General features: G+C 49.8%; 1 protein-coding gene across 7 annotated transcripts in view; it reads right to left on the minus strand.

Annotated features, from left to right (window-relative positions):
• ZNF609 (zinc finger protein 609) overlaps positions 1-24,559 on the minus strand; it is a 1,443,811-nt gene that overhangs the window by 541,764 nt on the left and 877,488 nt on the right. The gene's annotated exons all lie outside the window — the stretch shown is intronic.

The raw sequence follows: 24,559 nt of genomic DNA on the forward strand, positions 1-24,559 counted from the left end.
CTCTTCCTCGCCATCATCGTCTTCCTCGGTTATCTCCCGAGGATCTTCCTTGCGGGACCGAACCTTCTCGAATTGTATTTCGAGATTCTTCGCGACCTCGGTCAGTTCCCCCTCCGAGGCCGACTCCGAGCTCAAGGAGGCTACCGTGCCCCCCCTCCCCTTGTTCCATCATGGGGGCCATGACGATGGGCTGAAAAGAGGATTCCCTCCTTGGCGGCAGGGAAACTCTAGTCCCGGAGGCAGTCTCCGCTGGCGGGGTCTCTGCCGGCTTGGCCAGAGTCGCCGCAATCGCCTCGATAGAGGCCTTTGCCTGCTGGGTAGGGGCCTTCACCACCTTAGGTGCGTCCTGGGCCTTCTCCTTAGGGGGAGGGGTGACGCCTCGCTCCCCCTCTCCCGAGATCGGACGGGGCTTCTCCCGAAGCTTACCCGGGGTCTCGGACTTCCTCGTCCCCGAACCGGAGCGCTGGCTGGTGGTTGACGGTGCCGGGGAAGGTGCGCCCTGCCTGGCGACCGAAGAGCCCGACCTTTTGGCGCTCCCGGAGCCAGCGGACTCGCAGCGCATGGCCTGGTGTTGGGCCCCCGTCGCCGGGGCACCCGCACAGGACTTAGAAGCCCGCTCAGACCCTTTCTTCTTCTTCTCACCCGTTGAGCGCTTCTCCAACCAGCTGGCGAGACGAGATCGACGGTCCCTCATGGTCCGCTCCGACAAATTCTTGCAGAACTGGCAGTCCTTCGCTACATGAGTCTTGTCCCCATGAAGACAGTAGAGGCATCGCGAATGTTCGTCCTCAAACACATTCTGCAGCCCGCATCCAGGGCAGCTGCGAAACAGCTTGGGTCCGGGTGACAAACTCGCGTCCTGGGCCATCTCGAAGTAGGCCGCGAATCTTCTGGAATCCTCCAAGAGGTTGATTCGATGAAATCTTCACCCTTGAGGGGCGTAGGAAAATCCCGCAATGGGTACCTGTTAACAGGAGTAGAAACGGTGGAGCTTGAGGCTCGATTAACCGAAAAAATTTGAAAATTCACCTGAAAAAGCGCGAAACACGCAGTAAAAGCTCGAGAGCTAAGCACGAGGACTCCCAACACTTGAACGTGCGGTAAAAATCTGAAGATGGCTGCCAGAGGCGGGGCTTAGGGAGATGGCAGTCATTGGCTGTGGTCAGTATGACGCAGAGATATCAGTGATTGGTTACTACTACGAAAGACAGATCAGAAACGAAAATGATACTGATTTTTTCTTTACCGAGGATTCCCAGCCTGAAGACGGGGAATATTCATGAGCATGTGAATCCATGCCAGACCCCATGCTGGAGAAATGAAGTAATATGCAATCAGGTACTGACATAGTGCAGATTAGTGCTGGGAGATATCAATGGCAACGATGTTGCCAGCAAATGGTAGCGTACATGTGCAACAATGTAGGTTTCGATTTGTGGGGTGAGTAACTGCTATGCTGCGTTAGCAAGGCACTAGGTCTAGTAAACAACATGTGCAAGTACAGAGTTAATAGGGCGAGTCATTAATTGGTAAATGGCATTGACAAGAATCGACTCCGACATGACGTATTCAACATTGGCAGTAACTGGCAGATGGCAAAGGTAGGATCCAAATCCAGCATAGTACATTAGGGAAGTGACATCACTTGGAGGATCGAGGTATTGAACAAGTGGTTCACAGTAGAAGATGTTTGTAGGCTTACCGCATGAGTCGGTGGGCATGTAGCATTCGGTTAGTGTTTATCGGTCATGAATGGTCCATACGAAAATATACTGCGTGTTTGAGAAAGTCCTCTTAGCGTGATGTACTGTTTTGGTGAGGTTAGATGCAAGATGAGCGGTGTGCACCAATTTAAAGTTTAATGCGAAAATGGCAGAGGTATGTGTCCCACGGCCCCAACTGCCCGGACAGGCACAGACAGGCCCTTATTATGCAGCCCTTGTGTTTTGAGCCCAGCTTCCACCTGTCGGTGAAGCCGAACGGCAGATAACGTTGCAGTAGACCAATCAAAGCTTGGGATCAAATAAACAGGAAGGCCACTCAACACATCGCTGTAAGCGAGGCACCATTACGCACGTTGCGTAGCGACCAAAGGAAACGCAGTGGAGCAGGGACAAACGGCTATGTGGCACCCAAATATACTGCTGCAGGTGGTTAGAATGTTGCCATGATGCCTAGGTAAAGCTGTTCTGATTTTAAAGTAAAAACCAGCAATATTTTCAAAGGGCCAAGCGCGCCTTGCCATCTCACCGGATGGTAGAGTGAGAGGCTGGTGGCTCACTTCTCCAGGAGCGAGGCAAGGATTCTGGAGGGCGAGGGCTCCTGCCCTCTCACTTCGATGTAGAATGGGAAGAGTGAGACCAGGGCACAGACCGGTTTATGCGGCCCTTGTGTTTTGCGGCCGGCTTCCGCCTTTAAAAAAAATAAATAAAAATGTTTTAAAAAAAAAATAGTTCACACATACCTGTCTTTGCCATACAGAATAGTTAACTTAATAAAAGTATCAACCCGATTACTTGTGGTTTGCAATTATTTGAAAAATAAAAATCAACAATTTTTGCCTGGAACTCACATAAAGGCCTTTGGCACTTACGATTGACGGCTACTGCACGCTCTCTCCATTGGCCCCTTTGAACTTGCAGAGAAAAGAGTGGAGAGAGCCCAAAGGCAAGATCGGAATGCAGGGCTAGCTGTACTTTCATTGGACAGAGCAACTTAAATAGCTAGCTTTGCTACACAAGTGCCAATTTAATTAGCAAACGTACAAAACAGCATAGCAAATTGATATGTGACACTGCTTATTTTATGCCTTGAACATTAATTTGTTAACTGCCATACATGGAGAGAATATGTATTCATCAACATTGGCACGGATAGTATAGACCAGGGGTAGAACGCTCGTCTTGGAAGCAAGACAACAGAGAAACGCAGGTTTGAATCCCAGGTCGCCCTTAGAAAACTCTTTGGTATTAAGCATGTTATAAATAAACAATTATAATTGTTGGCCACTTACCATAGCACTGCCAAGGATTTTACATCGATGGCATGGCTCCAACGACAATTCTTTCATCCGACATTTTAGATCGGTATCGCTCCCTGCACTGCTGACATGCTCTGTACTATTCCACCCACCTCCAATCGAATGCATGCATGCTCTCCAGCATTAACCCCTTTGCAGCCAAACTCTGGACCTCTACACCAGAACATGTGCCACTCATCTTCCATCACTTGCCTGTTTGGACACCAGAGATCAGTCTGCAGCAACACATTACACCATTTTAGCATGGGATTTGTATTTTTTTTGCCGCCCATTGTAAATGCTTTGGTGTTAATATTTGTGGACAAAATGTGCTTCAATTTAACATTCAATGCCATAACACCGCTTTCGGCGGTCATCAAACTTCTTACGTTCACTTAAAACAAAACACTGCAATCCCCAATTACTATTGAAGGATTATAAAAATGCATTTATTTTATACAGAAGCTGATAAAGATGTCACCAGTGCTTGTGAAATAGAATTTCTTCTTTTCTGAAGCTAGAAATTAATTTAAACGTTAAAGAAAAAGAAATCCAGAAAATGCTTAGCTGTCAGAACTACAAGTGACAGCTCATGTCAGCACTTGTCAACAGCAACGCTCTGCAGGAGTACAGCGCAACGCTACACAATTCAGAAAGCCAAAAGAAATACCAACCTCGGTACAAATCAAGGCAGTTGGTCTGCTTTTATCCGGCACTCCGCTACTACCACCGCATGGCTACCCGCAGGGGGCAATCAGGAAGGCCGCAGGCAGCTCCGCATGGGGAGCCCGGAGTGACTGGAGGGGAGTGATGGATAAAAGGTGCATTCTGGACCCATCCAGTGAGCGTCTTCTCTAACAGCATACCCACTACTGCTTCCCCACCCTAGCACAAGCTGTTGCCAGGCATTTCAGTTCACAGCCACAAAGGTACGTTAAACACTTCATTTTATTTGGGGTATTTATGCATTGCAGTGTGGCCTAGCTTCGAGACAAGCGGACTGATTTACAACAATGGGTTACTAGAAATAAAGGCAAGGGGGCACACGTTATGGCAGGCCAGTAATACATTACAATTAAGCAACACCAGCAGTAATTAGGGGTGAGGTGGGGGGCGGGGGTGGGCCGGCAGAAGGGGATCCTGCCTATGGAGCATGAAGGTCTTGCTTGAAGATAAGGGCCGTGTGCTTCTTTCTGAATTGCATGAGGATGGGAGTCTAATGTTGACACGTGTGAGATTCCATTGACTAAGGGGAGTGTATGGACCAATAATGCCCATCTTTTCTATTTAGTTTAAATTTTGGTTATTGGTTGGTGTTCAAGCACCACCCATCAGCCAACATTTTTGCATTGGAGCAAAGCTAGGCGGGAGATGGCATGTGAGGTAGGACATACAGCTTGTGGGCGTTCTTTTGTTAATCCACCCACTAACTGGCCATGGCCGTGCTAATCTCTATGGCGATGCCCATCAACTAACTGACCCTCTCTGCCCAACACATACTCCTCAGATTTTTTGAGCTTGGTCTATCAAGCAGTAACTGTTTGTGGCTTCCAGTGTTACTTCAAAGCAGTTTCCCGAGAGTTAATGAATTGAGCTGTAAATGTGATACCAGTGTAATATATATGTCTCTATCAAGTGTGCCTTCAGCCACCTGAATTATATCTCTTTCTTGCACTGAATTCCCGTTAAATACAAGCAGTGGCAAAATAAACAGTGTGGGCTTGTGTATAGGTATTAGATAGGCATTATCCAGGCACTGCTATCTTATGCCAGGTTCTTGTACCATTTTCCAGCTGTTACCATCTTAAGGTCAGGTTGTACCATTAGGACTGTTACGGCAAATGACTATCCCATGCCTACACAAAAGCTTAAACTGTTTGCTTTGGCAATGCTTATTTGCAGCTGTAATCTGACCGGGTGCTGACTTCTTATGGAACATGGGCACCGGCAGAGGACCTCGTCTGCCAGATAGATGGGAGCATCCAAAGTTACTTTTGCAAATTATGCAGCTGGTCTTGAGGCCATATAAAGTGATTGATTTCACAAGTATTTACATAGATCCAAGTTCTTTCAAGAATTTCCAATGCTTTCAGCCCAACAAATCTTCAGAACCATATTCTACCCATGACATACTGGGGGTCCTACAGCTGTTTGGGAAGGTTAGAATTCTTTTGTTTACCATTAAAACTAAACACAATGAAGGCACAGGGTCACATCACCCACATGAAGCTCTTGAAGGCTCCCTCTCCCATAGATGGGACGCCCACCGACCGCCTGCATCCCCATACCCAAATAAGGAATGTGATGAAGAGGGCGGGAAGGGAGCGAGAAAAGGAAGGAGGGCCTGGGAAATTGTCGCAGAATATGGGGAAGGTAGGTCTCCGGCGGTGTGGAGTGAAGGCAAGAATAAAGAGGAGGATCTGGGGGAGAAAGTCCTCTGTTCAGCGTGAGAGAATGAGTTAGAGATTCAGTTATCAGATGCATCATTTCCTGAAGGGACAGGATCAATGTCTTTATAAGTCAAGCAGCGAATGCAAATAAACGGCAGCAAATAGAAGTGAGAACTGGAGATATCCAGAGAAATATACCTTTATAAAATAGAAACACAGAAGGCTATCAGATCACAGGAAAGAAGCCCATGCTTGAAGTTGGTAGATGACAAGCAAGTCAAAGAAATAACCTATGAGGAAGTGCCCGGCACAAGCTCAGCCTGAGTACAGAGTAGGGTTTCTGAGACTGTTTGAATGCTATGGCCAAAGACGAGACTCTGGAGACTTCCGTGGGCATAATGAGAAACAAGCAAGGGACGAGAAAGGAGAAGTGGAACAAAGAGCAGGAAAAAAGTTTCAGTAAGTTGGGAGCATAAACCAGAGTACTGTTCCAGCTAAAAGACAGTTATCCAAGAAACGGCAGACAAAGGCAAGCTGGGGTGTAGTGTGAGGGAGGCAGGAGGGAACAACCACCAAAAAGGTCCTGAAATACCAATTTGTGGCAGTGACCACGCCTAATGAGTCAGAAGGAAGGAGGAAGACTGAGCGGGCAACAGCAAAAGGAAAGATGCAGTAAAAGGAGGTTCAGCAAAATAACAGGTGAGGAAAGAGTATTCGAACAAGGCAAACATCTTTCACACTAGGCACTTTGAATTGGTGCAAGTTGTTGAAACAATTGTTCCAGAAGATGAATGGGCTGGGGTCAACGGGTTGCAAGAAAAGTGGACAGGAGCAGGACGGCGAAAGGCAGGAGTGACATGGGGCAGGAGATTCAGAAGCATGGGCACAAACAAAACAAAATAGCAGTATGGGAGGAATTTGGAGTTGCAAGGGAAGGGGCCGGAGCAAGGCAAAGGTGAAAGACAACAGCAGACTACACATGTTGCAATCTGTTGAATTGGCACATTCGCTCAGTGGTTAACGAGCAGATTTGGAGGAGGGGTTAATAAATGGTTTCTTACTGTTGGAACATGAAGAGGAGGGCTACGATAGCCTACAGGGGTACAAGCTGTAGAAAGGCAAGAGAAAGAAGAGCGAGACCGACAAAGAATACGGAGAATTGGCTAGACACGTACCATAACGGGCTGAATAATAGCAAAACATCAAAAAAAGGGATAGGATTGCACATGTATCGAACCTGCATCATGGAATAAAGCAGGACGGGAACTTGGGTAGATCAAAGGTTTAGACTAACAGTGGAGTCTGACCTAAAAATGTGGCCAAACAAGATTGTAAATGTCTGGATGGCCCATACAGATGCGCGTTCAGGGTGGTGCACGGAGAATGGGTCAAGACTGGCATGGGGGGAGTTGCTCCATGCAGAGATCGAGCAATAGGACACAAGGGCCAGGACACCAAGAATATCCGCAAGAAGGAAGGGGCCGTATGGTCAAAGGGAATGTAAAAAGAAATGCGTCATCGAGGAAATAAGGGTAGGGACCAAGCAGACATTTTAATAAGGTGTCTTGCAAGTGCGACCCCAATTGGAACTTCAGGCAAGTCTGCACAGTGTGTTATACACCGAGATGGGGTAGGAGCTTGCAGGCAGGTAATGAGTGCACACAGAGGTTGCGAAAGGGAGAGGGAAGGCAACGCTGCTGCTAGATGGATGCTTTTGACTGGAGGGGGTATGGCTTTGGGGAAGATTACTTATCAATGTATTGTGCTTCGCAAACAAAACAAATATAGGGAAATCAAAGTAATGAGAGGCAGGAGGCTACTTCAGAAAGCCAGCAAAGCGTTGGCGTCCTCACAGCACGGTTATTAATGAAAGGTACAAGGGTTACAAAATAGTCTAAAAGGGAATCATGTAGAGTGCAAGAATTGGACAAATGTGCGGGTCAGAGGCTTATGGAATAAAATGGCACTTGTTAATGAGACAAGGGGAAAACGGGCATTAGACTTAGAAAGAATTTGCCTCACTCGCTTTAAGAAAGACAAATTGTGTGGTTGCAAAGATAGCCCAAGTATAAAAGAGGAAGACAACTGGTTAATGTTGTTCCATGGGTTTTGAAATTCCTTACATGTGTTTTATGGTGGAATGTTTGGCGTAGAACTTGATGCAACGCAGGTGTTTCCTGAAGTGGCGAGGGAGAAAATAGAACATGCACTTAAAACCCAATAAACAAATCTGATCATCCCATCGCTGGAGGTGGTATAACAAATAAATTTAAATTACTCACCATAGTGACTAGAGTACTCCTAGTCTTAGTCCCCATTGCTCCATCCTTGTGGGCATCCTCCAACATGGGGATAGCAATCGGAACCTTTGGTAGCAAAAAATTGAGCTTTCCCTTTAAACTTAGTATAGTGCGTGCAGTGGGTGTGGTCTAGGGTGTGGGAACGCCCTACCGAGGCCTCGCCCTGCGGCGCCTCATCTCAGCCCATTTTGAATACATTAGACGCTTAGATACCTGGCTACTCTTAGTACATTTTAGCCCTTGTCATACAAGCAGGGGAAGGCGGGTGGGATGTATGGAGGAAAGGTGACTAAGGACTACGAGTACTCTGATCAATACATAACTTTAATTACTCATGCGTCCAGTCTCCTTTCCTCCATCCTTTTGAGCGATTCCATTCACCTTCCCTCTTCTCACCTTGATGGAGTACCCCTTCTGCCCCCAGCAACTTCCTCCGCGCCGGGCGACATCTTGATGCTGCGCTTTGCTGGTATTTTGGGACACTAAATTCGTATGTCGGTGTGCAACCCTTTTTGGGCTATTTATTTTCCAAAATTGTGTGCTGTTAACATTGACTATTGAGGCGAGCATTACTGCGCTCTGCGCACTGGCCACCTTGGACTCCATCTGCCACGTGTTTTTTCACATTTGTTTGCCTCACTGTTAGTGGCCTTTCCAAGATGGCCATTCCACGTTTGCATCTAAATGTTGTTTCCTGACTTTTGGGCCAGCGCCTGCCCCCTCTCCGAATGGCTGCCTTTGGCCCTTAAGCCAATGGAAGCAACAGCGAGGCGGGAGCTGGCCCGGACATATAAGGCCCTAACAAGGCCTCGTCTACCCCTGTCCACCACGGTACACTGAATTGCCGCCCCCGTGACAGTTTGTGTCCCCCTCCCACTCCCAAACCCCTCTGTGACTGTCTTTGTGCCCAGTGACTGTCCTTGTGCCCCCCCACACTCCTGTGACCTTAACTCCTTTTCCCTCCTTTCATAATCTACTCCCTCCTCCCCTTCTCCCTACCTCGTCCCCCCCTCCTGTAAATCTGACACTTCAATTGCCGGCAGGCATAGTAATGATAGCCGCCTGTCTTTCGCAGCCACCTGCCCTCTCTTCCGCCCTCCCCTTTCTCTTTTATGTCCATTAGCACTTACTCTGATCGTTTGTCCCGTGACCTTGATAGTAGCTTGTCTGTCTCCCCTCATCCCTCCTTGTCTTCTCCTCCCACTCCCCACCGCACTATTCTGAATCGTCGCCTGACCTTAGTCACTTGTTTTGTTCCTCTCCTCCTCCCTCACTTCACACCCCCCTCCTCCAACTCCTGTATACTCATGCACCACATCAATTGTCAGGCATAGTAATGTTACTGCTAGTTTTGTCTCATTTTTCCCTTCCCCTCTTCTCCATAATTGTTCCTTGCACTATCTGAAATGTCGCCAGGTTGATTAGGATAGTTATTTTTTGCATTCTTAATTGTTTCAAGGACTTGCAAGAATGCAATTGTATTCTTCCATGTTCCCTCCCTCCTTGAAGCGCTTTGAAACACGTGTATAGGCCCTATACAAATAAACAATCAATCAATAGGGTGGAGCTGTGACAACCTGCCTCGAAAAAAGTTTCTTCAGCACCACCTGCCCAAACTCTGCATCGTGCCTGGAGCTGTTGTCCAGGGAATAGTGCCTACAGAAGGCCGACAAAGTGGCCCAAGTAGCCACCTTTCTGATGACATCCCAAGAAGCAAGTCTCTGAAATGTGATGGCCGTGTCCTTCGCTCTGACCGCATGGGTATGAATCCCCTCAGGAACAGGTTTGCCCATGGCCGTTTACGCTTCCGAAATGGCATGAACCATCCAACAGGCGATGGAAGTCTGAGAGCCAGGGTAGGAGCACCCAAAGGTCACAAACAATACCAGTCTTCCTGAAGGATTTCGTCTGGGATAGATAAAAGTCAAGAACCCTCCTGAGTCCAAGGAATGCAGGGCCCTTTCTGCTTCCGACTGCTGTTTCGGGAAGAATACCAGCAGGCAGATCTCTTGATTCAAATGAAATGGGGAGACCACGTTGGGCAGGAAAATTGGGTGATTGTGCAAGATAACCTTGTCGTTGTGAAACCTGGTGAATGGCTCACACGAGGCGATGAGGGGGAGGTGTTGGTAGTACCACAGGTGGGGCTTTGGGGGGCGGTACGAATGGTAGGGCCTGCACCAGTGGACCTCTGCGAGCAGCCCCGACTCCAAAGGGGTTCCTCAGGAAGAGACATCTCCCCCCCCCAAACACTCTGCCAGGCCCTGAAGGCATTCATGAAAGGCCTTAACTGATGCCGAGGGCTTGTTGTCCCCCCCCCCCCCCAAACATCCCCTTTTTCACAGGCGGAGGGGAATCCGAACCCTGGGACACAGGTGCTGGAGGGGTCCCCCCAGGTCTGGCACCGCAGACAAGTCTAACAGCTGTTGAGGTGGGGGTTTGAGGGGCGGTACGAACAGTAGGGCCTGCATCGGTGGAGGGACCGGCATCAGAATCAGTGGAACAGCAGTAGTACCCAGGGGAGGGGGCCGAAGTGGCACTGCCGGGGGGGGGGGGGTGACCTCCTTCACAATGTCCTTCAGGAGCCCATTCATTTGAGGGTGACGCATGAGGAAGAGGAAGTGTTCGAAAAAGCAGTCCTCACTAGCCGCCGGGTTCCTAGGGGCCCTGCCCTCCGAGGTGCTGAACTTCTGCTCCAAAGTGCTGAGGCGCCTGGTGCGCATAGCTGCAAGTCTCTGATGGGTAGATGAACCCCTGAGGGGACAATAGGCGTGCACCGTAGGATCCACTGCCGCGTCCAGAGGGAAGGGAGCTGGAATCATTCTGCAAAGCCCACTCAATGGGCGAAAGCATTGGCAGGCCAGGAGCCAGACCCAAGATGGGCACCTGCCTGGCAGGCTCCGCCACGTGCCTCTCTGCTATTTTGAAATCGTGCGCCATTCCCTGCGAGAGAGGGCACGAAGGCTCTGAGCCAGGAGAGGTCTCAGACACGGGAGGATAACAGCGTATTTATTTTTCACAGGGTTGATTGAGCGTTGTGCAATGTTGAGTCTTGGTCCTCGATGGTCTCCGTAGAGCCTTTTGGGACGTTGCCGCTGGTATATGAAGCATGCGCGTTGACAGTTATCTCAGTTCCATTTTTTCTGCATTTCTACGTGCTTCAGAGCTACCCGCTCAGCGAATTTTGATTACGTTATCATATTCCACGAATATGTTCTAACACCGAAGACCGGCATCAAGCTGTGTTCAGACTGTGGAGCCAAGATGTCTATCACAGATCCTCACGGAGTCTGTCTGTGGTGCTTCAGGTCAGGTCACAAAGTTGACGACTGTGGCTCATGTCAATCTATGAATGTCAAGGGCTTGAGGGAAAGGAAGGGAAGAGCAAACATGATGCGGGTAAACCCTCTCCCAAATCCCCGGCCGTTACCCCATCTAAAAGAAAAGCATCCTTCGAATTGAGAGATGTTTCTCCCGTTAGAAAGTTTGGAAGCTCTTGAGTTGTCCTTGTTACAGGAAGAGAACTGCATGGTGGCCAAAGTGTTCACACTGGATCCGACTAAACTTTTTCTGTACAATAATTATTTTCTGGTATGAGTAACATTTTTTAGCTGCAGGCAGCGGGTACATCCATGAGGTCAGCCATGGCCCCAGCATATGCCAATCTCTTTGATCGTAGTGAGCTGGATGGATTCCGGACATACCTAAACTCTATGCATGAACAAATACAATTCCCTATGGAAGTGGGCAATCCCAAATTACATTTGCTGGCTGTAGAATTGGAACACAGTGATGCAATTTTGCTAACCAATATCTTTCACAAACCAACCGACGTCAACAATTCACTGCACTATCTGAGTCAACATCCACGACATCTGAAAGACAACCTACCGTATAGTCAATTTCTGAGATTAAAGCGAATTATTTCAGATGAGAATACACTGCAAATTGAAAATTAGAAACCTACTACCAAATATCTACAAAGAGGATACCCGGAAAGTGTCATTATGAAAGCAGAGACTAAAGCAAGGCAAATGGAACGAGAGGATTGTTTCAAAGTTGAGACTAAATCACAGGGGATTCCTTTTTAAACACTTTGAAGTATTCAAGTCAAAGCCATCATGTGATCTGGTTTACCAAAAAGAATTGGAAGTTAATACAATTGGACACGCAGCTTCAACAAACTTTTCCCAACACCTCCACTTATAATTTACAAAAGAGGGAGAAATCTTAGGGATTAATTGGTCAAGGCCGAAAGAACTAAACTCGATTCTCAAACTACACTACAGAGCAGGAAGCGAGGGACGTTCCCGAGCCTACACTACAATATTTGCAACAATATCATAAAGGGAAACCATGTGAAACACCACACACAGGGGCAAAACTTTAACCAAGACACTTTGCCACATGTGATAGCAGCTCGGTCATTTATGGCCTGAGCTGTCCCTGTGGAATTTACTATGTGGGCCAACTTCCTCTCCAACCTTTCCCTTCGGGTTTCTGCTCCCCCTTGCATCCAAGGATACTTCCCGGGCTCACAGGTTCAATGCCAGTGGGTGTCCCTGCCATCAATGCAATGCCTTGTTCCTGCAGAGCAGTGCAGGCAATTACTTGTGTCCAGTGTGTCTAATTTATCATGCTGCCAATGGGTTTACTCCTCTTCCTGATTAAATCTGTTTCTGGTTTCTACAAAGACTTTGGTGCCTTCATTGTGTTCCCACTTTTCAAGGTAGCCTGCTGGTTATTGCCAGGGGGGGCCAGTCCATCTGCGTACACAACGCACCCCCCATCAGGACTGTTGACTCCCTGGTCCAAAACTGTGGCCCTGCCTGGGGTCTCCCACCCGACCTGCCCCATTTTTGCCTGCCTCCCACTTCCACAACAGGACCAGAAGCGAGAAAGTATCACAACAATATGCATTGAACTATCTAGTTCGGTAATATATAAAAAGGGTATATGCAATAATGAGTATCAGTGCAATAATAGTTTCAGTGTCACAGAGGGTGCTATTCTGGTGACTGAGTTTTTAACCGCTGCACATAAACAGGTGAGCCATATGCCTCCAGAAAGGCACTCCAGATTGCATCGAACGTATCAGTTGCATGAGTTTTAATAGGTTTCAAAGAGCTTGGTCCGCCAAGCGGCTCATTTCAAAGAGACAGATAGTGACACTTGAAATATACCAATATACACAAGCACAACATCCATTTGGATGTATTATTTTCTTGTGTATGATGCGAAACGAGCAAATACAATGAACATTGAAAATAAATCATCCTGACTATCAAGCAGGATCAATGAAGACACAGATCGAACAAGGAGTGTTTTTAAAGCGTTCTGCCCTGAAGACGGATTATATCCGAAATGCATAGGCAACTTTGAACTCATGTATTGACAATGTCTCAATCCTATATATAAAAAAACAAACTGTGTTATGCAACTGATAAGATGTTTTTTTGGATGACAATGAATCAATAAGGATTAACCAATTAAGGATGTAAGTTACATGCAGCTTACTTTGAGCATAGCGAGAGCACATGGTTCCTTTCAGGGGTGACCATGGAAGTATGTAGGTATGTAGGTATGTAGGTATGGTTTAGCCTTGTGCCAAGGGCTTTATTGCACCATTGAGCTCCGAAGACCTAATGATTAACATAGTAAATAGCGATCGGGATAATTAGATTGAAAAATCAAAGAGAATCACAAAGTTATCAGCGCCCACCTTCACTTGGTTTTCATGCGCTAATATGTGCCATATATTTCCTGCTGTGTGGAATGAATCCATGGCTTTTTTTTCCTTTTTTTCATATAGATACTTCCCCAACAGTGCTTTTTCACTTCTTCCAAAAGTGTGAATAGAACCGGCTTCTCCCAAGGTGGGTACCATCTCTGATACTTCGAAGTTCACTCCAAAACTGTAAAGTGCCGGATGGAAGGTTTTGAAGAAATCTTAACCCCTGTCATTGTGCTGGAAAATAAGAAAAAACATTGTTTTTCAGCCTACATTACCTCAGCTGAAGAGTGATCAAACCATATGTATTTCAAGTTTGATCCCATTAGCAGAGAGGGCAGTCCAGCCCTTTTTGTTAAGTAACATCCATTCTGTACGAGACATATTCAGCCTCATTGAGCCACCATCTGAAGTGTACTGTGGAAATGACAATTTCGTATGACTGTATATTCATTGTACTGTTTGTCAAGAGCTTGCATGTTAAGATCTATAACTCGTCAGTGCACACCCTATAAGTAATCGAGTGTCTAAGGCATGTTGTCCTGGGTGATAGCTAGTACACCTATAAATGGAAAGGGACAAGTTACTTACCTGTAACTGTTGTTCTCCAGCATGGGTCTGGCATGGATTCACATGCTCATGAATATTCCCCGTCGTCAGGCTGGGAATCCTCGGTAAAGAAAAAATCAGTATCAGTTTCGTTTCTGATCGGTCTTTCGTAGTAGTAACCAATCACTGATCTCTGCGTCATACTGACCACAGCCAATGACTGCCCTCTACCTAAGCTCCGCCTCTGGCAGCCATCTTCAGATTTGGTAGCACGTGAAGTGGCAGTATGACCAAGTGAAGAGCCGCAGAGGGGTAGGGGGGAGGGTTCGCATGTGAATCCATGCCAGACCCATGCTGGAGAACAACAGTTACAGGTAAGTAACTTGTTCCTTCTCCAGCATGGGGTCTGGCATGGATTCACATGCTCATGAATATAAGAATACATAGCAGTACACACATGCACAACCACGGGAGGTGGCAAAGGCTCAACATTAAGCATTACATTAAACTCAACATTAAGCAATTCTTACCTCCTCACCAGGCTCACCTTAGGCGAACAGATTGCGCAGCACTGCTTGGCCGACCCTGGACTCCTGCCTGGAATCCCGAATCCCGATCGACGCAGTAGAATTTTGTGAAGGTGTGCGTCGACCTCCACGTAGCAGCCCTGCAGATGTCCAGCAAGGGCACACCAGATAGTAACGCCGTGGTAGCTGCGATCGCTCTGGTGGAATGGGCTCTCGGACGGCCAGGCAGCGGTCGGTTTGCCAACCGATGACAGTACATGATACAGCCGGAGAGCCATCTGGAAATGGAGGCCTTTGAGAGAGCCTTCCCCTGATTGACAGGTCCAAAGTTCACAAAAAGTTGTGACGTCTTCCGAAAACACTTTGTGCGGTCCACGTAAAACTTCAGCGCTCTAGCCACATCCAGCGAGTGCAAAGTCCTTTCGGCCGGCGACGGGAAGAAAACAGGCAACACCAAGGGTTCGTTGAGGTGGAAGTCCGACGGCACCTTGGGCATGAAGGAGGGGTGCGTCCTGAGCACTACCCTCGTGTCATGAAAAGTCAAGTACGGGGGCTTGCAGGAAAGGGCCTGGATCTCTCCCACCCTTCGTGCGGAGGTGATGGCCACAAGAAACGCCGTTTTCCACGACAAGAACTTCAACGGAGCCGAGTGCAGAGGCTCGAACGGAGGTCCCATAAGCTTGGTCAGCACCAATTTGAGCTCCCACGCCGGGGCCGGAGCCTTCACCGGCGGGAACGATCTGAACAGTCCCTTCATGAATTCTTTCACCAGACGATGAGACCACAAAGACGTCCGCCCCGTGGTTCTCATGTATCGGGAGATCGCAGCAAGATGTATCTTGATGGACGCGTGCGCCAGTCCAGCCTTGGCCAGCGTCAGAAGGTACGGCAGTACCTGGGGAGCCGTAATCCGTAGAGGGTTAATCTTCTGTGCGTGGCACCAGACAGAGAACCTCTTCCATTTGTGTCCATAGCATTTAAGAGTTGAGGATGCCCTGGCCTTTACAAGAACCTCTCTGCAGTCGGCCGGTATGTTGTATCCTCCAAACTCGAACGCTGCAGGAGCCAGGCCTGTAAGTTCAGAGACTTCGGGTTGTGATGGAGGATGGCGCCTCCTTCCCTGGAGAGAAGATCCGCGTCCACTGGCAGCTTGATTGACGGGGACACTGACAAGTCTAGAAGGTCCGGGAACCATATCTGCCTCGGCCACGCAGGTGCGACGAGGATCATCCTGCACCGTGACCTCTTGAGCTGGTTGATGAGCCGGATCAGCAATAGCAATGGAGGGAACGCGTATAGAAACCGGCCCTCCCAGGGGAACGAGAAAGCATCGCCCATGCTCCTCGGCTGGGGAAACCTGCTGGCGAACCTCCGGCACTTGGAGTTCGTCGCCGTCGCGAACAGATCGATCTGGGGTGTGCCCCACCGTCGGAAGAGGCAGTCCACTAGATCCTGTCGTAGTTCCCACTCGTGGCACGCGCGCATCTCTCTGCTGAGCGAGTCGGCGATGGTGTTTTTTTATCCCTACCAGATGAAACGGCACCAGAAAGATCCCTTGGGCGACGGCCCAATGCCACAGATCCTGCGCCTCCTTGGACAGGGCTGGGGACCTGGTTCCGCCCTGCTTCATGATGTAGAACATGGTGGTGGTGTTGTCGGTGAAGATCCTCACCACCTTGCCCTTGAGGGGCGGAAGAAAGGACCTGAGGGCCCAAAACACTGCACGGAGCTCCAGGACGTTGATATGGAGGGACTTCTCCTTCGGAAGCCAAAGGCCTCTCGCGTGCAGATTTTCGGTGTGCGCTCCCCACCCTTCCAGGGAGGCATCCGTGGTCACTGTCTCCTGGTGGCCGGGGGTCTGGAAGTCCATGCCCGCTGTCAGATGCGCGCGGGTGCCCCACCACCGGATCGCTCGTCGGAAACTCTCGTCAAGTGTGATCCTCTCCTCGAAGCTGCCCGTCGTCTGGATCCAGCGCGCGTCCAGGAACTCCTGCAACGGGCGCATCCGGAGCCTGCACAGGCGGATGAGATAAATGCAAGAAGACATCATTCCGAGGAGGGACTTGATGGACCTCACCTTGGCCGCGTCCGCAACCAGCATCCGCTGCACCTTGCCCAAGATGGCCCTCGTCCTTTCCTCCGACGGAGAGGCCAGGAGCGACACTGTCGAGCTTCGCCCCCAGAAACAGTGCATCTTCCGCGGGCACCAGGTGGGACTTGGCATAGTTTATGGAGAATCCCAGGTCCGTGAGTAGTTGGACGGTCCTTGCCGTGTGCTCCACGGCGAGCTCCTTCGTCTTTGCTCAGATGAGCCAGTCGTCCAGGTAAGGGTAGACGTGGATCCCCTCTCGGCGCAGCTGCGCCGCCACCGGTGCAAGGAATTGGTGAACACCCTGGGTGCCAACCTCAATCCGAAGGGAAGGGCTCTGAACTGGTAGTGACGCCCTTGGACCACGAACCTGGGAAACTTTCGGTGTCCCTTTAGGATGGGAATATGGAAGTAGGCATCCCCCAAATCCAACGACGACAGGAAATCACCCTCCTCCAGTTGACCCAGGACGTGTTGGAGGGTGACCATCCGGAACTTCTGTGCCTTGATGAATTTGTTCAGTCGTCGTAGGTCCAGGATGGGACGCCATCCTCCCGTCTTCTTCTTCACGAGGAAGTATCTTGAGTAAACTCCGGAGCCCTGAAGCCTCTTTGGGACGAGCTCGATGGCGCCCTTCTTGAGCATTGCCTTTACCTCCAAGAGAAGTTGAGGGACGTGATGTTCTTTCCTGGCCACAGGGGGGACGCGCGGGCACCTCTTTAGAAACTCGAGCGCGTGACCCTGAGCTAGGGCGTCCAGCACCCAACTGTCGGTGGAGATGGACTCCCACACGCTGACGAAGCTCGCCAGCCGGCCTCCCTCCGGGGTGCTTCGGTGGGGGCCCGACCCCAAGGCCGGTTCAGTCCTGCTTTGACGAGGCTTTGCCGCCTTGTCCTCCTTGGCGACGACGGCGGGGTCCGCCTGACTTGCCTCGTCCCCTGTAAGCTTCCTGTGACGACGAACGGGCCGCTTGACGGTAGGTGGAAAATCCGCCGCTGGAACCTTTGGAGGCACCCTGTTTGCCTCCGCCGCTCCGAAAGGGCGGCCGCCATTGCTGGAGAACCCCAAGAGCCCGGGCCGTCTCCGTGTCCGCCTTGATGGCTTGAAGGGAATCGTCCACTGTTTTTCCAAACGGGTTATTTCCGTCGAACGGCATATCCAAGACTCTGGTCTGCACGTCCTGACGGAAGTCAGTAGCCTTGAGCCATCCACACCGCCTAAGGCACACGCCGTTGCCCAACTGGCGAAATCCAGTGTCAGCGATGTCCGTCGCAATCGTAATGGCGTGGTCCGACGCCACCTCTCCTTCCTGCAAGATCTCTAGGGCTTCCGCCCTCTTGTCGTCTGGTAGGAAGTCCAGCAGGGGGCCAGTTTGTACCACAACTCCCTGTCGTAGCGGGCTACGATAGCCAAGGCGTTGGCCGCCTTAATCGTCGTCGCTGCCGACGAGATGACTCTGCATCCCATCGTGTCTAATTTCTTTCCCTCGCCGTCCGGCGGGGAGGTAGACGTAGAGGCCACGCCCCCCCCGCTTTCTTCCTGGCCGCCGTGGAGACGACCAAGTCCGGGGTCGGCTGTGCCCGAAGGCACAAGGGGGCCGCGTCCGGGACCCGGTACTTCTTCTCGTACCGATCCCTTCTAGCAGGCGTCGTGGATGGGTTCTTGAGGAGGGCGAGGCCCTCATCCCAAATATCGTCCAGTAGAGGTACAGCGAGGACCGTCTTCCTCTTGACCTCGCGCCGTTGATAAAGGAAACCTTCCTTCTTCTCTTCCGGGCAGAGCTGGAAAAGCTCGGATGCCCTGGCAATCATGGAGTGAAACGATCCAATCTCGTCGGGCGGGGAAGCCCGGGTGGGAGGTGACGACGGGAGATCCTCGTCGTCTGTACCTGTCGCGGCCGTGTCAGTCCCCGTATCATCCCCACGTGTCGTGGACGGGGAGGAGGGCTGAACAGGGCGCGATGGCTGAAAAGGAGGTGGAGGATGAATCCTTCTCTTAGGGGGAGGGCTCCCAGAAGGGCCTGGCTCCGGGTCCCCCGTCGGGAGCGGTTCCTCCGTTGGTGGTAATGGCAGTCTCGTCCTTATCTCCGAGCATAAGGACTGTATAGCCAGCAATATGGCCGCTGAGTTGTCTTGCGGCACTGGTTGAGGGGAGTCCGGCGGGTGGTCAGGAGCCCCGTCGGCACCCTCGACGTTCTCGTCGTCTCCTACGTCGGGGTCCCTCCCGACAGGCTGGTCTTCTTCCACGCCAACGCCGTGGCTTAAGATTTCGATCAGCTCTTCCTCAGAGGTTGAGGCCGAATCCACGACGACCTCCTGCCCCCCCTTTTTCTTCTCCGTCAGAGGTTTCACGGGGGTCCTGTCGATGGGCATGAAAGAGGACTCCCTCCGTGGTGGCAGGGAGACTCTGGGCCCCGAGGTCGCCACCACTGGTGTAGCCTCCACAGGCTGAGCCAGGGCCGCCGCGACTGTCTCGATAGAGGCCTTGGCCGGATGGATTAAGGCTTTCACCACCTTAGGTGCACTCACCGCCTTCTCCTTGGGGGGAGGGTCACCGCCTCGCTCCCCCTCCGATGGGGCCTTCAAGCTCGACCGGGGTCTTTCCAGGAGCTTCGCCGGGTGCTCGGCCTTCCTCTTACCTGAGCCAGAGCGTTGGCTCGTGGTTGATGGCGCCGGGGAGGATGCGCCCTGCCTGGCGCCTGTAGAGCCCGACCGTTCAGCGCTCTCGGTGCCAGCGGACTCGTGGTGCTTGGCCTTCTGTTGGACCCCCGTCGCCGGGGCGCCCTCAAAGGTCTTAGAAGACCGCTCGGACTTCTTCTTCTCGCCTGACGGGTTCCAGCCAGTTGGCGAGACGTTGATGGCGGTCCTTCATGGTCCGCTCCGACATATTGCCGCAAAACGCACAGTCCTACTCCACGTGCGTCTTGTCCTCATGTAGGCAGTAAAGACAAAGGGAGTGTTCGTCCTCCTTAAAGACATTCTGAAGCTGGCGTCCAGGGCAGACCCTGAACAGCTTTCCGGGCGTCGAGCTTCCCTTCTCCTGGGCCATGTCCGAGATGGGCCTGAGAAACTTCTGGAGTCCTCCAAAAGCGTGGCTCGACGAAATCTTCACCCTTGAGGGGCGTAGAGGAATCCGACATGGGTCCCCGTTGATCGGATGAAGAAACGGTGGAGCTTGAGGCTCTTTGACCGAAAAAGAGAACATTTTTTTGAGAAAAAACGTGAAAAATAGCACTAACGCTCGAGAGCAATAGCACAAGGATCCCAACACTTGAACGTGCGGTAAAAATCTGAAGATGGCTGCCAGAGGCGGCGCTTAGGTAGAGGGCAGTCATTGGCTGTGGTCAGTATGACGCAGAGATCAGTGATTGGTTACTACTACGAAAGACAGATCAGAAACGAAACTGATACTGATTTTTTCTTTACCGAGGATTCCCAGCCTGACGACGGGGAATATTCATGAGCATGTGAATCCATGCCAGACCCCATGCTGGAGAATGTTGGCTAGTACATTTCACAAATGGAAATTATTCAGAAAAATGTATATACGTTTTTCCTAGAATTAGGAAACATACATTTTGATTTTCTTTTTTAGTGTGAAATACTCAAACTCATATTTTGACTAGTTTTCAGTATTAAAGTGTGCAGGGGACGGGTGAATCCATAGATTGGACTATCTTCAAGTGCTTGCATGTTCTCCAGTGTGTGCCATTGGGGTTATTCCACTCTGTCCCCTGTGGTATGTGGAGGGCTTGTGGAATTCCTCCTGTCCTGGGAAAGGACTCCAAAGAAAAGCAGTTGCCTCTGCCATTAGACCTGTTCCCCACCCAGCTACCCACTTATTCTCCATCCCCGCTTTGTCTTCCTCCCTGGGCCCTGCAAAACAAGTTCCATGTGTGACCATTATGGGTCGGGCGCTCTGGAAGGCAACTTGTCCACACAATGTAATTATCCTGAGTCAACAAGCTAGCCTTGTTCTGGAACCTCCTCCATTCCCTAGACCAACAAGTAACCTCCCCTTTGGCCCCCAACTGCCCTGCACTGTATAGTTTCATCTCCCATACCCTACAATTAACATCCCCTCTAGCCTCAAACTGCCAACTCCTCTGGCCTGGGAATCACACAGAATACCTGAAAGCGTGTGCCCCACTCTGCATCCTATCTCCCATGGAAACGGTGCTGGCAACACTTGCCCAAATACACACTTGCCTGGGCGAGAAGCCGGCCCTGCAGTGGGCTGGTACAACAGCCTTATATAAGCCTGTGGAGAGACGACATGGGGTTCTTTGTCCCTTGGCTGCTGGCAGTGTGGTGGGCTAACGTGGGTTGGGGTCAGAGGCTGCAGAGGCCTCTCCCCCCTGTCTGGCCTTATCCTTCTCCCCTGGTTCCCTTCCTCCCCAAGCCTGCTCTATTTTTCCACCAGCGGGTCTCCTGGCCTCTCTGTCTCTTCCCCTGCTTCTCTCACCTGGCCTCTTCTCCCCCCCGTGCGTCTATGCCCCCTGTGTGTCTCTCTGGGTCGGTGCCTCATTTTACCCCTCACCATCTCTACCAGCCCCCCCTCTTATCAAACCCTTCCCTTTCTCCCATGGTGCCAACCCCCCCACCCTTTGCATCCAAGGGTACTCCCTAGGCACCGGGTTCCATGTCAGTGGGTGTGCCTAGCTAGTCCAATATGTCAAATGTATGCTGGCAATGAGTTTACTCCTCTTCCGGTAATAACTATGTTCCTGTTTTCTACAAAGGCTTTGGTGCCTTCATTGTGTTCCCACTTTTCAGTGTAGCCTGTCTGTTATTATCAGAGGGGGGACCCAGTCGGTCTGCATACACAACACATCCTCACCGGGTCTGTTGATTCCCCGGTCCAAAACTGGGGCCCTGTTTGGGTCTCACTCACAGCCGCCCCCATTTTGGCCCGCATTCCACTTTCACATTAGATTAGGGGTCTAGGCACCATCTGCTTCTACAGCCTGGCACAAGCCACCCTAATAGGGAGGGTATGCCAAGACTTCGATCCCAGCTTGCTCTGACTTAACATCCACCACACACTAGTTTTGCTAAAAAGGACAACTCATTTACTGTATCATCCACAAAGGCAGGTACTGTGGAAGAGTGAGCAGGAGCTGCGTCCCGTCTCGTCTCACTCCGATTTGCCACAGCTGTGTGTTCATGTATGGCGCTGGTTTAAAGTTATTTAGCATGACCTTTCCTTGTTTAAGTGTGCGTCCATTCTGTCTGCTCTGCCCTTTGCCCCTTTCTTACCATTGTATCCGACTCAGTGGCATTTGCAAAGCACCAGCCTTGGTAGGCTTCCACGCTCTGGGCTGCCTCCTCCTCGAAAGGGGCAGATGAAGAGGTCATGGTTGTCATTTAAATGGCAATTAGCACGAATGACTCGATAAGGGATGAGCATTGTGCTGTGCCGCTGTCCACCTTGAACCCATACACTTGCTATTGTCAGAACAGTGGATAAAATGACCCACTTTCAATTGTGGCGGAGGCCACTATATTGTGTGCCACTGGGGAACCAATAAAGTGCATACACAAACAAAGGGCCTTTTATATAGGAGGAATTGTATACACTGTGCTGTATTACAAAATCGTATAAATTCAAAATGTTTTAATAACCACATCTCACGGTAGATTTAAAAACCACTCTATTGAACACCTTCAGGTCATTCGCAGACCATACAGTCGATGGGCTCAGATACGAATTGGGAACTTACTATATTAAAAAAATGTATAGTACGTGGAGCAAACTAAGTACAAACCATTTTTTTTTTATAACGGAAGGGGTTGCATTATGGGCATTATGCGACACTTAACCAACATGCAGAAAACATGCGCAGCAAGGCTATAACACGCCTCCCTCAACTGCAGCCTCCCACAACTGCGGAAAGCAGACGCAACACAAGCTTCTTCCTAGACACGGCAAAAACACGTGTAGCAAAGCAAGTACTAGCTTCACTCACATTTGTTCGATGCAATAGTGTCCGATAACGTTCCTTCACATACTAGAACAGGTGTAGCTGATGCGATGCAAGGTTACTTCACATATTGATGACAGGTGTAACTCCCAATGCCTTTTAATTTTGCTTTACATTTATTTCCTTGCAGGCCGGATACCACCGGCGGAGAACGCATGGGATCCCGTTTTACCTGCCACCTGTATGTATACATTAGTATCCTCTTTATGGTCGCCATGGGAAAACAAGGGGATGTCCTTATACTGGCTAGTCGGGACTAGGTGATGATGCCAGTTGGTGCATCTGTGTAGACGTGATACTGGCGGACAAAAGGCTCACGCTTATGTGCGTAGGCTGTGCAGAAGCCTCCTCTAATACCAGCCATACTTTTAAGTCTACTCACACACACCACCGTTGCCTTCCTAACTTCTTTAGCCTGCAAAATATTTCTCCCCACTTCACTGCATGGATTGTTCTCATTTCTTTTCCCACCTCCTCCTATTAATTATTCCTCACTCCCTTTGGCATGTCATATTTCTCCCACACCCTTATGCCTGCCTCATATCCCCCATCCTTACATGCTGCCTTTTCCCTGGATTACTCTATACCAAAGCAAGCGCATGAAACCTAGTTCATTCTAACTAAAGTCTACCTCCTCATGTTTCTTAGTGAAATCTGGCTTCATGACTTAAGGTCATACTAGCTCCACCACTATTCTCCATGGACTTTATCAAGTGCATGGACCAAGACTCCAATGGTGGTGGTGGTGGTGTAACCATTCTCTTTTACACCTCCCTTAAAGGTTAACACACTCTTATGTTGAAGCCTTCACGGTCAATCTATGCAACCACCTCATTAGTTCTCATCTGGGCAGAATGCCCCCACTTGCCCTTTATGTAATCTACAACAATATCATGCGTATTGCTTAATCTAACTCCGCTAGTGCCTGGGCCTACACACCTGCTTGACCTTATTTATAGCTTGCATGCCCTGGTGTGCACTGACACCATTTCTCTTGGTTGATCTGATCATCATCAATGGATTCACCAACATTCTGATCCACTTCAACACGTCTGTTTTTCCACCTGCCACTGGAAGAAAATGCAATCCTTTAGCATTTCATGCAGTTTTTAAGCTTCTCTTCCATTTCGCCCCAACCACAAGCATCCTGCAAATGGCTTCCTACCCCTTATTCACAGGATCACATACTCTTGATACTTATTCTGCCTACAACTGTCTTACACGCTACCAAACGGTTTACCAAAATACCTAGTAATGCTATGATAGGTTATTTATAACGAGCTTAGTACCCAGAAGTTTCTAAGCACGGACCCGGGTTCAAACCTGTGATGCTCCGTGTCGTCTTGCTTCCAAGGTGAGCACGTTGCCTCCGAGCTATCCTCCCGAGATACTTCCAACGCCAATGGCACTGGACTTAAGATGCGGTCAAAGAATTGTACATCTCTCAATTCTCTTCCTACAAAAAAAAGCTAGCCAAGCTGCTAAATGCAATTTCTTCTCATCTCGGATCGAGTCAGCGTCTAATACGCACAAAGAGCTGTTTACCATCCTCAGAAAGCACGCTTTCCTGGATGAGTTTTCAGTAACCATTTCTCCTTCATTGGAACTGTGACGGTAACTTTCGCTCTTCTTTGAAAGGAAGGTTCCCTCTGTCCGCTAACATTACTGACAACATCTTTTGTTTCCGACCTCAATTCCTATTCTAATCAGTCTTCTCGCCTTACATCATCAACAGGCAGTACCTTTAAAAAATGCAACCCTTTGGATTCCACTATCCTCATGATTTCATTAATATCAAATCCATTGGACCGAAGGAAGGTGTCACCACCTCTATTCTAATTTTACATGTCATCCATTTTCCTCTGGTTAGGTCACACATTCCTTATGTTTAACTCAGAAAAAAACCTAGGTGATCCCACTTGGCAGCCATGCATGCCATTTCTGCTGGTTAAGCACCTTAGATTGAGTGAT

Source organism: Ambystoma mexicanum, chromosome 11, assembly GCF_040938575.1.
Source record: "Ambystoma mexicanum isolate Mex_15411 chromosome 11, UKY_AmexF1_1, whole genome shotgun sequence".
NCBI lineage: Eukaryota > Metazoa > Chordata > Amphibia > Caudata > Ambystomatidae > Ambystoma > Ambystoma mexicanum.